General features: G+C 33.0%; 1 long non-coding RNA gene across 2 annotated transcripts in view; it reads right to left on the reverse strand.

Annotated features, from left to right (window-relative positions):
- The window catches only part of LOC104911176, a 78,450-nt gene extending 69,156 nt beyond the window's left edge, over positions 1-9,294 (reverse strand). For both annotated transcript variants that reach the window (XR_793693.3, XR_793697.2), the window contains exons 1-3: positions 9,187-9,294; positions 4,991-5,108; positions 1,590-1,685 (exon numbers count right to left, since the gene is read on the reverse strand). This is a non-coding gene — a long non-coding RNA (uncharacterized LOC104911176). The remainder of the gene's footprint in view (positions 1-1,589; positions 1,686-4,990; positions 5,109-9,186) is intronic.
- Positions 9,295-10,396: the final 1,102 nt, after the last annotated feature.

Here is a 10,396-nt window from a genome sequence, read left to right on the forward strand (position 1 = left end):
AAAAAAAAGGGGGGAGATATACAAAATAAAAATACAAAACAGAAAAACAGCTGAAATTTAACGTCATATTTAATTAAGTTCTCTATATACTCAATATAATCTGCCTCACATTTTTTCAGTCTCTGAATTGTGTGGGCAAACTGTATTACAGTAGCTTTGATAACAACTAGAAAGAAATTACCATTATTATCTCTACTCTTCCTTTGAGGTTCAATCAACTTAAAAGACCACTTGCAATGAACAGAAAAATGATTCTCACAGAGGCTGAGCTACCTTAAGCTTTCTATTCTGTATCTATATACATTCAAAATTTGATATAGTAAGTGTGCAGGTAAAATGTCTCTTCTGGACTCTTGATTTGACAGATTTTACAGTAGTTTTCACTGTAATCACTAAAAGACTTCATCTGCTTGTCTGTTAAATGGCCTAAAAGAATTTCTTAAATAGTTCTTGGTTACTGTGACAGTGTTGTGTGTTTAAAGGCTGCTAAGCAACAGAATAGTACCTGAGAAGTCTTTATCTCTACTATTTAAGTATATAGTATTTGCATCCAAATTTTATCTTAGCTGCTTATAAATGATTTTCTTTGATTATACACCAGAAGCAGATGTAAATAAATACTCCAGTTTACTTTAAAGCATTACAGTAGAAAAGAGGATAATAACAATTCCACATTCAATCAATTTTTGTTGTCATTAAAAAATTCTGTTGAATTCCTCTAAAAATCAATTTTTTACCACAGAATACACAGGTATGAACTCCCATATGATGTAACATGAGACAAGATAAGAACATACATGTGGAACATTTACCAAATAAGAATAAAAAAATAAAATAAAATAATGGAATGGGGAAAATATTTGTGCACACATTTTGATGTCAAATGAAATAAAAGTCAGCTGAAACTGGATGAAATAATTAAAAGGGGCATCATGCATTTAGATACCATATCAGTGACTAAAGAACAAACAAAGGTTTGAGATGACATTTTCCTTATGATTTTTACTTAACATGATCAAACTTAAAATTATCTCACTAAACAAATATTTTGTAACTCTTTATCAGTCACAAATAAAAATTATCAGCGTATCAGAATTAGTAGGAAGAAGAGGCAAAATGATCAATTAAGTATCTGAAAGGGATTGAGAATGAACTCACTACAAGGTTGATTTCTTTCGGAAATTTGGTCAAAAGACCTACACATAGCTGCAGTAAAGAGGAAAAAGCATAGTTTATTGCATTACTGCAATAGATCTGAGTGTTCAGTCTGTAAGTATAGTGTGAGGTAGTACAGGTACATAAGAAGTTATGCTCCAGATAGACATTTTTTAACATTTCTTTTCATGGTTATTCTGAGGTATGAGCTTATAATTGATTAGATTTTTTTCTCTGGTACAACATACATGTGGAAATACTAAAGTCATCACGTTCCAAAGTATATTTGGAAGCACATACTTCTTTGTTCTGTCTTTGGGGAACAGATACAGTAGCAGCTGTATTACATACATTTACTTTAGACTACTGTATGGTATAAGAACTTAAGAATAGAAATCAAATATAATTTTGAAGAGCATGCAGGGGAATCTTACCTTCTTTCTTTATCTAGGTTTAGTTCACTCTTCACTGACCATAAAAAAAACTCTCCATAATCTGGGCTAATAGTAGTTTGATCTTCATTTCATAACCTGAAACCAAGATCAAGTGGTCCTATTTAGAGGTTTAGTACAGTTTGTAGACATAGTTATTGTCTTTAATAAACATTACCTATCAAATTATCGTATCAGTATGATGTTACAAAGCAAGTATCATGAGAGGAAATGGACAATAAGAGAAACTGTTTCCCTGGGAGAGTTACTATGTGTTATAGAAAAAAAGAAATAATAAAAGAGTATTATACGGAAATTGTGAAGGTAAGTATCAAAATAATACCAAAATTCAGGTGGCAATTACAAACCACTGAATACAAGTAAGATCCTTTTCAATTGGCTCTTTAAAACATGAAAAAATTGCTATGGGGAAGCTAATGAAGAATAAGGAATAGCATTATGACACTGGGGAAAAAGAACTGTTTCTTATGTAGAAAAGGATGTGACAACTGCTGACTATACACCTACATAGGAGCTGAGAAAGGTAGTCAGTCTTTTCTTATTTGATAATCAGTAATAGCCTGGTTTTAATACAATGGTATAAGAACATTTATCTAGATCCAGTATTTGAAATACCTTAAGTATTTATCTAAGTTCATACATTCAGAGAATAATGGGAGAGTATATAAAGTAAACTTTATACCTATATAGTAAAATATAGTACATACAGTAGAATTTAATTGCTGGTTCATTCCTCAAGAAATGTTTTGCTGAATAGATAAACGTTTCCTGATTGTAGACGTAAAACTGAATATCATTACTTTTGAAAAATTAGCAATGATGTTCAAACCAGATTAAAGGTTATGGTGACCATTTTTTAATATTTCATAATATATAATTTATAGCAATAGTGACAGTAATAGTAATAATAACAACTGTTCCATTTAATTTAGTATAGTTATTCTTCTGGATTGTAGTCTGATTATACAAATTGAACATATTTTCTGTGTATTTAAATGATATTAGCAGACAACTTTCTATCAGACTGCAGTAGTCAACTGAGATAACTATAGATGCACAAATTGTTCTAAGCAGTATACTTAAAAAGGAAGACAGATTATTATTCATAAAATGAACTACTGCAAACATAAAGGACTGGTCAGACAGATGGAGTTCAAAGATCAGAAGTGAATTCTGTCATGTGTTTAAATACCTGAGATAACTCAAAGCATTAGCTTACAAGCAAATGGAATATTGTTAAACCTAAAATGTGAGATACAAGACAAAATCTGTTCACAGTTTAAAAGCATCAAGCTGTAAATGACATTTTTCCTTCTAAGAAAAGTACATTATTTCTTTTTTTCTGTCTTCTTTTTCAAACAAAGATTTTACAATTTCATTCCTACTTTTATCACATCAAATAGACATTACTTCATTTTGTTCTCTATGTTTTATTCTAAATACATTCAGAAAATATTAACAGAATTTTTTGAAAGCTTGTTTACTAAGTAATGTTTATTGTCATGTGAAATAGCATCACATATTAAAAGACCAAGTTCTATTCTTTATTTATTTTCCCCACTTGTGGTCAGCTCACTTAGGATGAAAATTCCCATCACTGACATGATAACCTAGATAGTGTCATATAAACTAGTAATTGGTCTTCATGGAAGACCAAGAGATCTAGATTAGAAGAAAATTGTTCCTCCAATTCTACAGTTACCCATCCTTAAAAACAAGTTATATATTATTTGACCTATTCTTAGATATCAGCAGTTATATAATCCACATGGAATTTGCAGATCCAAAATTAGTTCAGACAGAAGGTAGACTTCTACAAATCAGTGATGAGAAGAGGGTTTTACCTTACCTTTCACCTTCATTTTACTTACCTACATTTTATGTAACCTACTCTTTTTCTATTAAAATTAGTACACCCTTCAAACGTACTATCTTAAAATCCATCACAGTATTTTTTCTTTTACAAAGGAAAAGATTTGCATACACTAGTCTTTACTGTGCCATACAATATTTTCATTCTTGATCTTTCTATTTATTTATACAAATTTTATTATTACTTTGATTGCCTTGAAACTAATTTTTGTTATTTATTCTACCTGATTGTTCTACTGTTCTTAGTCTGCTTCCTTACATTCCATTCTTTTTTATTGTTGTGCAACTTTTTTGTTTCATTCCTAAAAGAGATCTAATACAGACACATAGATCAATTACTCTATTTTCTGTATATACTCATCGCTAGGAAAGTTCACTGTTACACTCTTAATAAGGTTGTTTACATTGACTGACAACTCTATTACACTACTTTGCCCCTAGATTTTGCTTCTATGAAGGCTTCTTTTCTTTTCAATGATTTTATTGGGATTCTTTTATTTTCAAAATTTAATTATACCATTCTTTAAAATATTCAGATATTTACTGCCTAACTTTACACACTGAAGTAAATAAAGGCTGGAAAAGTCTGTATCTTTTCACTGCATAGACATATCTAATTCTTATCAGCTGCATGTTACACATATGTTCCCATTACTCTTGCTATTTAATTAGGTATTGACAATATAATTTTTATTGCCAGTAAACGTAACTTATAGAAGTCAGTTTTAAATCTTTTTTCACTTACTGGTTGCTGAGAATGGGATTTTCAAAAACACATTGCCCCAGTTTATTTTTCCAATTGAAACTCACTTCATAATTGTTGACTTTTTTTTTTTTAGTGCATGAAATATAAACTTTTCAGTATAAAAGTTATCCTACTTCTGTTAATGTCCATGGCAATTTTGACTTCAGTGGGCTCTGACTTAGGTAGGGGACACAGACAAGGTGTGAACAGATATGTATGAAACAAATGTAATGTCCGAGGTTGTGTGGTTTCTATTTTTTCTACAAGAAGCTCTGCTGAATCCTCACTGCACTCTGCCTGTGACTTTTAAATAGATTTAAAGAGATGAATGATTTCACTAAATATTCTAGAACTACTGCAGTCCAAAATACACTGAATAATACTGTCACTAGAATAAAGCGTATCTGGAATGCGTGTGCAACATAAAGGCAATGTTCACTATTTGGAATCAGGTGGATATATGTGAGATGACTTTTTTTTCTTTTTTCATATTTTTATAATTATGTAGCTTGATTTCATTCTGCAGCATTATTTATCTATGACCATAAAAATCAAAACTAGACACATTATTCTTGGGTGTTCCTACTTCCACTGTGAGAAGTCAGAATTTAGCAGTGAATGAGAGTTAAAGATATTCATTAAGAGAAATCAGGCTTCATTATTACTGCAGCGTTCTGAGTGGATTAGCAGAGATTGCTTTTCTTTGGAGATGTATTTAAAAAGGACACCACAATTGCAGAAACACCTGTAAATGATATAACCTCACCTGTAATTCATTCTGTACTCTGTAATGACAGTAGCAGAGCTTCAAAATTTCACCATTTGGTAAGACTTCCTTCCTTTCAGAGTGTACTCCAGGGTAGAGAGCAGTTATTCCAGTTAAACTGTGGAAACGGATTTTTATCAGTTAGCAGCCCTCAGTAATATGGCCTATAGTGATGAAATTAAAAAATGTTCAAGATGTCATTTAGAATAGACTGTTGGGAGCATATCAGTTAACAGGACTCTGCACTTGTTGGTATATCCAGAGGAGGAAAACATGTCTTCTAATCTCAAATCCTCAGATCTGTATACATCATAATAAACAAGAGGAGATACTGCCTGAATTATATTTTTTTTAAATAGTAATAACCTATGTTCCTCATTAAGTCTGCATTCACCACATGACAAGTAATATATCCATAAAACACTAGCTCAAAATGCATATTTTTATAAGCTATATACTTAGGCAACAAATTATTTTTTATTGTAGACTACCTGCTAGTATATACTGTGAGTTGCTAAAGTAAAATAATTAAAAAAAAAAATCCATAAAAGTCTATTTACTTCAACAGTCACCTTTTGTTTACAATCACAACCCACTTGACTGCTAAATTAAAGCCTATGTTTACAGCAGAAAAGCTATTTTGAGCACAGTAACAAGAAAATTATCCATAGTTTAAATTTTAAACTTATATGAAACAAACATATGTACTTACTGGCCTTTTTCTCAGCCCCATTACTATAATTTAAGTTCAGGTGTGAATTTACAGCACACTAACTACCCCACACTAATCTTCCATGTGATTATTAGGAATGTATATTAATAATATATTAAAACTGAGTGAGTGAATTCTTCTTTTCAGTAGGAGTTATCTTAGTGGTGAAAAGAAAAAATGCAGATTAACGTATATAAAGAGTATTAAATGAACTTTTAAGAAGTGGACTGAATAATGCATGTTTGTTAACAGTGTATTTGATGATTCAATGGGAAAAAATATTTCCTATATTATTATTCAAACATCCAAAAAATACCTTGCACAAAAACTATGGCAACAAGCCTCCAGTGATGTTTGCAGGACTACATTCATCTCTCTCTGAATCCTTACTGTTATTGTTCCTTCAGCTTTCTAGGATATCATTCTTCATAGTCAGATGGTTGAGACTCCATTGCAAGATTTTGCCCTCTATCTTCCAATCACTCAGAAAAATATTTTTATGTTTATTACATTTTAGACAGTTCAATATATCTCCCATTTGATTGCTGAAAGCACTTTTTCCCATAGCAACAATAACAAATCAGAAAATCAGATCAAACTCCTTAAATCATTAGTAATAGTGCTCAGATATTACTAACAAGAAAGCTTGATTTTGAATACTTTACATTTTTGACAGACTGCAAATACAAAATGCAGATTGCAGACAAATATTTTCATGTTTATTGTTCCCATCTCACTTGATGTCAGTGGAACGCGGATGTTTAAACACGCTGATATTTCTTTAGTCATTTATCCCCAGACAAGGGTAGATAAGACTTACACTGTGTCAAGTATATTCCTTCTATGCATACATTTTCATGGTTTATGTCATCTGTAGGTAATGACTGACCTTGTTATAGCCACTTGCATAGGGACAGATTTTCACTATGAGGATTGCAGAGGCTATTATTCATCTATCATTCTGACTTCAAAACCACAGGCAGACTTTTGAGAACACAGTGTGAAGAGAGATTATGCATAAATAGTCCTGTACACATACGTATTCCAGTAAAGATACATTATTATACAAGTCAAAGAGAAACCTGCAGTCTAATTCAAAAAGCTGTGAAGAAAGTTCCACTTCAAAATGAAAATATTTGCCATAAAGGTCTCATGTCAAATATGTCAGACGTGTCAAATATGAATCAAACATGTGATTTATACATACAGAGAGAATGCCAGACTGTTTGTGTATAAGACGATGATGACTCCATTCATAGGGTTATATCCTAACCTCTGTCCTAGGAAGAACTACATATATAACAATTTTCCTAAAGAGAAACAATGTTTTTATGTTCCTTGGGATTACTCACATATACTCAATTATTTTTAGGTAGAATAGTTTAGAATCTCAGCAAGCCACAATCAGATCACGAGTATAACAAATGTGTGAACAAACTAGCACTAATGTTCAGCACAGACCTGATCCAGCTCTTTCGAAATCCATGGAAATCAACTTCCGCTGAACTAAACCCTTCCCCCTTTGGAATTCCATTTGGTGAAACATACTTTAATTATTTTTCTCATTCTAATTTCAAGAAAGTCTCACAGTGAAGCGTGAAGAAAAAGAAACTAAAGAAATAAATGAAAATAAATTTTTGAATGTTCGCTTGATCAGAAGATATGACTAGCAAAATTAATAACCTTATACTTTTAATTAATAGTTGCATATGTTCTTCATCAACATAGGAGAAAAATTTTAGCAAGGTCCACAACACTCAGATTGTATGCAGGTGAACTTCACAAATTTCTACAGAGTCATTCATTGGTAACCCCAACAATGTCCAAATATTTTTCAAAGAATATATCTAATAAATTGAGAAAGTTGACATAACAAAGAGTGTATTGCAGAAGGCTCAAAGTTTGATATGAAATGCCTAGGCTTTTTTCTTTGACTGATTGGATAGCTTCCACAAGAATGAAATACATGCTAAAAGATTTACAGATAACTACATTGCTGTGTTGTTGCTAAAATATTAAGAAACCACTGTCCCACAGGGTAAACTGTAACAAATATTGGCACATTAGCTAATGAATAGCTGTAGGGTAGTGAAAAAAAAAGAAAAAAAAGAAAGAAAGAAAGAGATCACAGGTCTAGGATTCCAAAACAGAATGTCTGTAAGTAATTCACACTCAAAGAAAAATGTCACTTTCCTTCTACTCTCCTTACTAATTACATTTAGAACACATGTTCAACATTTGGTAGATACTGTTTGAAGGCAATTTTTTCTGGAAACAGCCTCAAGGTATCCTCCACTTCCTTTTCATTATAGGAAAGTATGACCTAGAAATACTGAATAATAACCTTAAACCAAAAATATTTTTAAATGCTCATAAGAGTGGGCAGCCGTTTTGGAGAAAAGATAGATGCATCACTACCAGAGAAATATAGCTATGTCATTTTTAAAATTATGCAGGAATTTTGTTTCACATTACATAGTGAAACAATGAGAGGAACATTCTCGGGATGTATTGCCAGATCAACACAGAATTGAACAGCTACCATGCCTTTTAAGCAAATATTTAAACACTAAAACTGGCTGCAATCTGCCAATATTCACCTCCCATTAAAGTTAATTGAAATAAAACTATCTGGATCATTTATGCTGACAAAAGTACTTGAAAATTATTACAAAGTCAAAATTAGCACGATCCATTTTCTCAATAATTACTATTTGTTCAGGAAAGTAAAACTTCACAGTCCAGAGTTATCCTGTAAAATAAGACATCCACCCTCACAGAACATAGATGTGGTACATGGAAGGGGAAAAGTACATCATTTGTAATAAAACACTCCTCATAAACTCGGGTTTAATCTGCTAAACTATGGATTTTAATGTTAATCCCAAGAATTTGTATGGCCTCAACTTGACATAAGTGATAGAAACCTATCTTTCTATCTTTAAGACATCATATTATGCCTCTTATCTAACAGAACAATCATCTCTAAGTCTGTGGCCCTAACATGTTATGGTTCTTTGCTTTTGCCTTTGCAAGCAGTTTAAGAGAATAGATCCTTCTATTCTGCAGCATTGTTGAGACTGCACCTGGTGTTCTGTGTTCAGTTCTAGATCCACAAGTTAATGAGAGGTATAGGCATACTAGAATGAATCCAATGTATGGCTGCTAAGAAGGTTCTGGAACACTTTTCCCATAAGTAAAGGCTGAGAAACTTGGAACTGTTCAGAGTCAGAAGAAAAGACTCAGGGAGAATCTCATCAATATAAGTAACCACTTGAAGGAAGGATGCAATGAAGATAGAGCCAGCCTCTTTGCAGTGGTGCCCAGTCACAGGACAAGAGGCAATGGACATCAGCTCAAACATAAAGGTATCCATGTAAACATCAGGAAGCACTTCTTTACTGTACTGATGACTGAGCACTGGCACAGGTTGCCCAGAAATCTCAAGTGTCTCCCACCTTGGAGGTATCCTAAAACCACCTACCTGGGCATGGCCCTAGGCAACCAGATGTACACATTTCTGCTTGAGCAGGGAGTTGGACCAGATGATCTCTTGAGGTCCTTTCCAACCTCTACCATTCCAAGAGTTTCTGGGGAAAAACAGAAAGAAAAAGAAAATATAATTCCCCCTAGCATTCGTCTCTTCCTTTAAAAATACTTTTTTCACTAAGATTTTTGTAGTATTGAACTACACTAATTTAAACAGTGTTAATTACTGCTCTGAGTAAACTTAGTTTGGGTTAAACTCTATCATATCATAAAGTTAACACAAGTTAACATGAAAAAAAAACTATAATAAAAAGTAAGAATATGAAATATAATATTAATTCATATAACTTACAAAATGATTCAAATGCTGAAAAGCATTTCTTACAGAAGCAAATTTGAAGAGAAATACTGGCGCATTTTACACCCCATTCAAAGCCAACCAATATCTCCTTACATTTCTTTCTGTACATTAATGGCACTCTGAATTGGGTGTCATGATTCTTGCCTGATAAGAAAAAAAAAAGTAACAGAAATGGTAAGAGTAGTCCGCAATTACAAGGATAGATTCACTACCAACTTTCGCTAGACAGAATTTGCCCACTAGATGAAAAGTAACTTCCTGGCAGCCTTTGCTGTTGAATTCTTAACAAAATGAATGGTCCTCTACTTTAGTTAGAACTCCCAGAAAGAACAGAAGTTCAAGTGTCTTCTAGGCTCTTAGATAGATACTTTCCAAGCTTTCTCTCTGCTGTCAAAAAAGTGAGATTATACTATAATACATGCATTAGCTGCCTTGCCTCAATTCCTCAGGGAGGCCAGACACTGCAGTTTTAAATGAGCTAAACCAGTGGTGAGAAGAAGTGTTGACATCAGCTATATTACAGAGAAGACAGTAGAGGTGTGACCTTCACTGTGAATTCACAGTAAGATGACAATGGATGGTTACCTTGTCACATCTCTACCAATTCCAACTCTGTAAAGTGGAGACACAGTATGGGTCACAGTCTGAGACAGGATGGATTTTAAGCAAGTCAGCCTGAGCCCGGGCAGACAGGAATATAAGGTCTGTGAGATGGGAGAAGCCAGGCTACAGCTTAATAGCAAAGCAATTATCGAATACGAGGGCGAAGCTCTGTCCAGACTTTGCTTGTCCCCTCCCTGCTCCTGAGTCTTCCATTAACTCCCCAAAATATAGTTGCTCCCAC

The sequence above is a fragment of the Meleagris gallopavo genome, chromosome 5, assembly GCF_000146605.3.
Source record: "Meleagris gallopavo isolate NT-WF06-2002-E0010 breed Aviagen turkey brand Nicholas breeding stock chromosome 5, Turkey_5.1, whole genome shotgun sequence".
NCBI classification, from domain to species: Eukaryota; Metazoa; Chordata; class Aves; order Galliformes; family Phasianidae; genus Meleagris; species Meleagris gallopavo.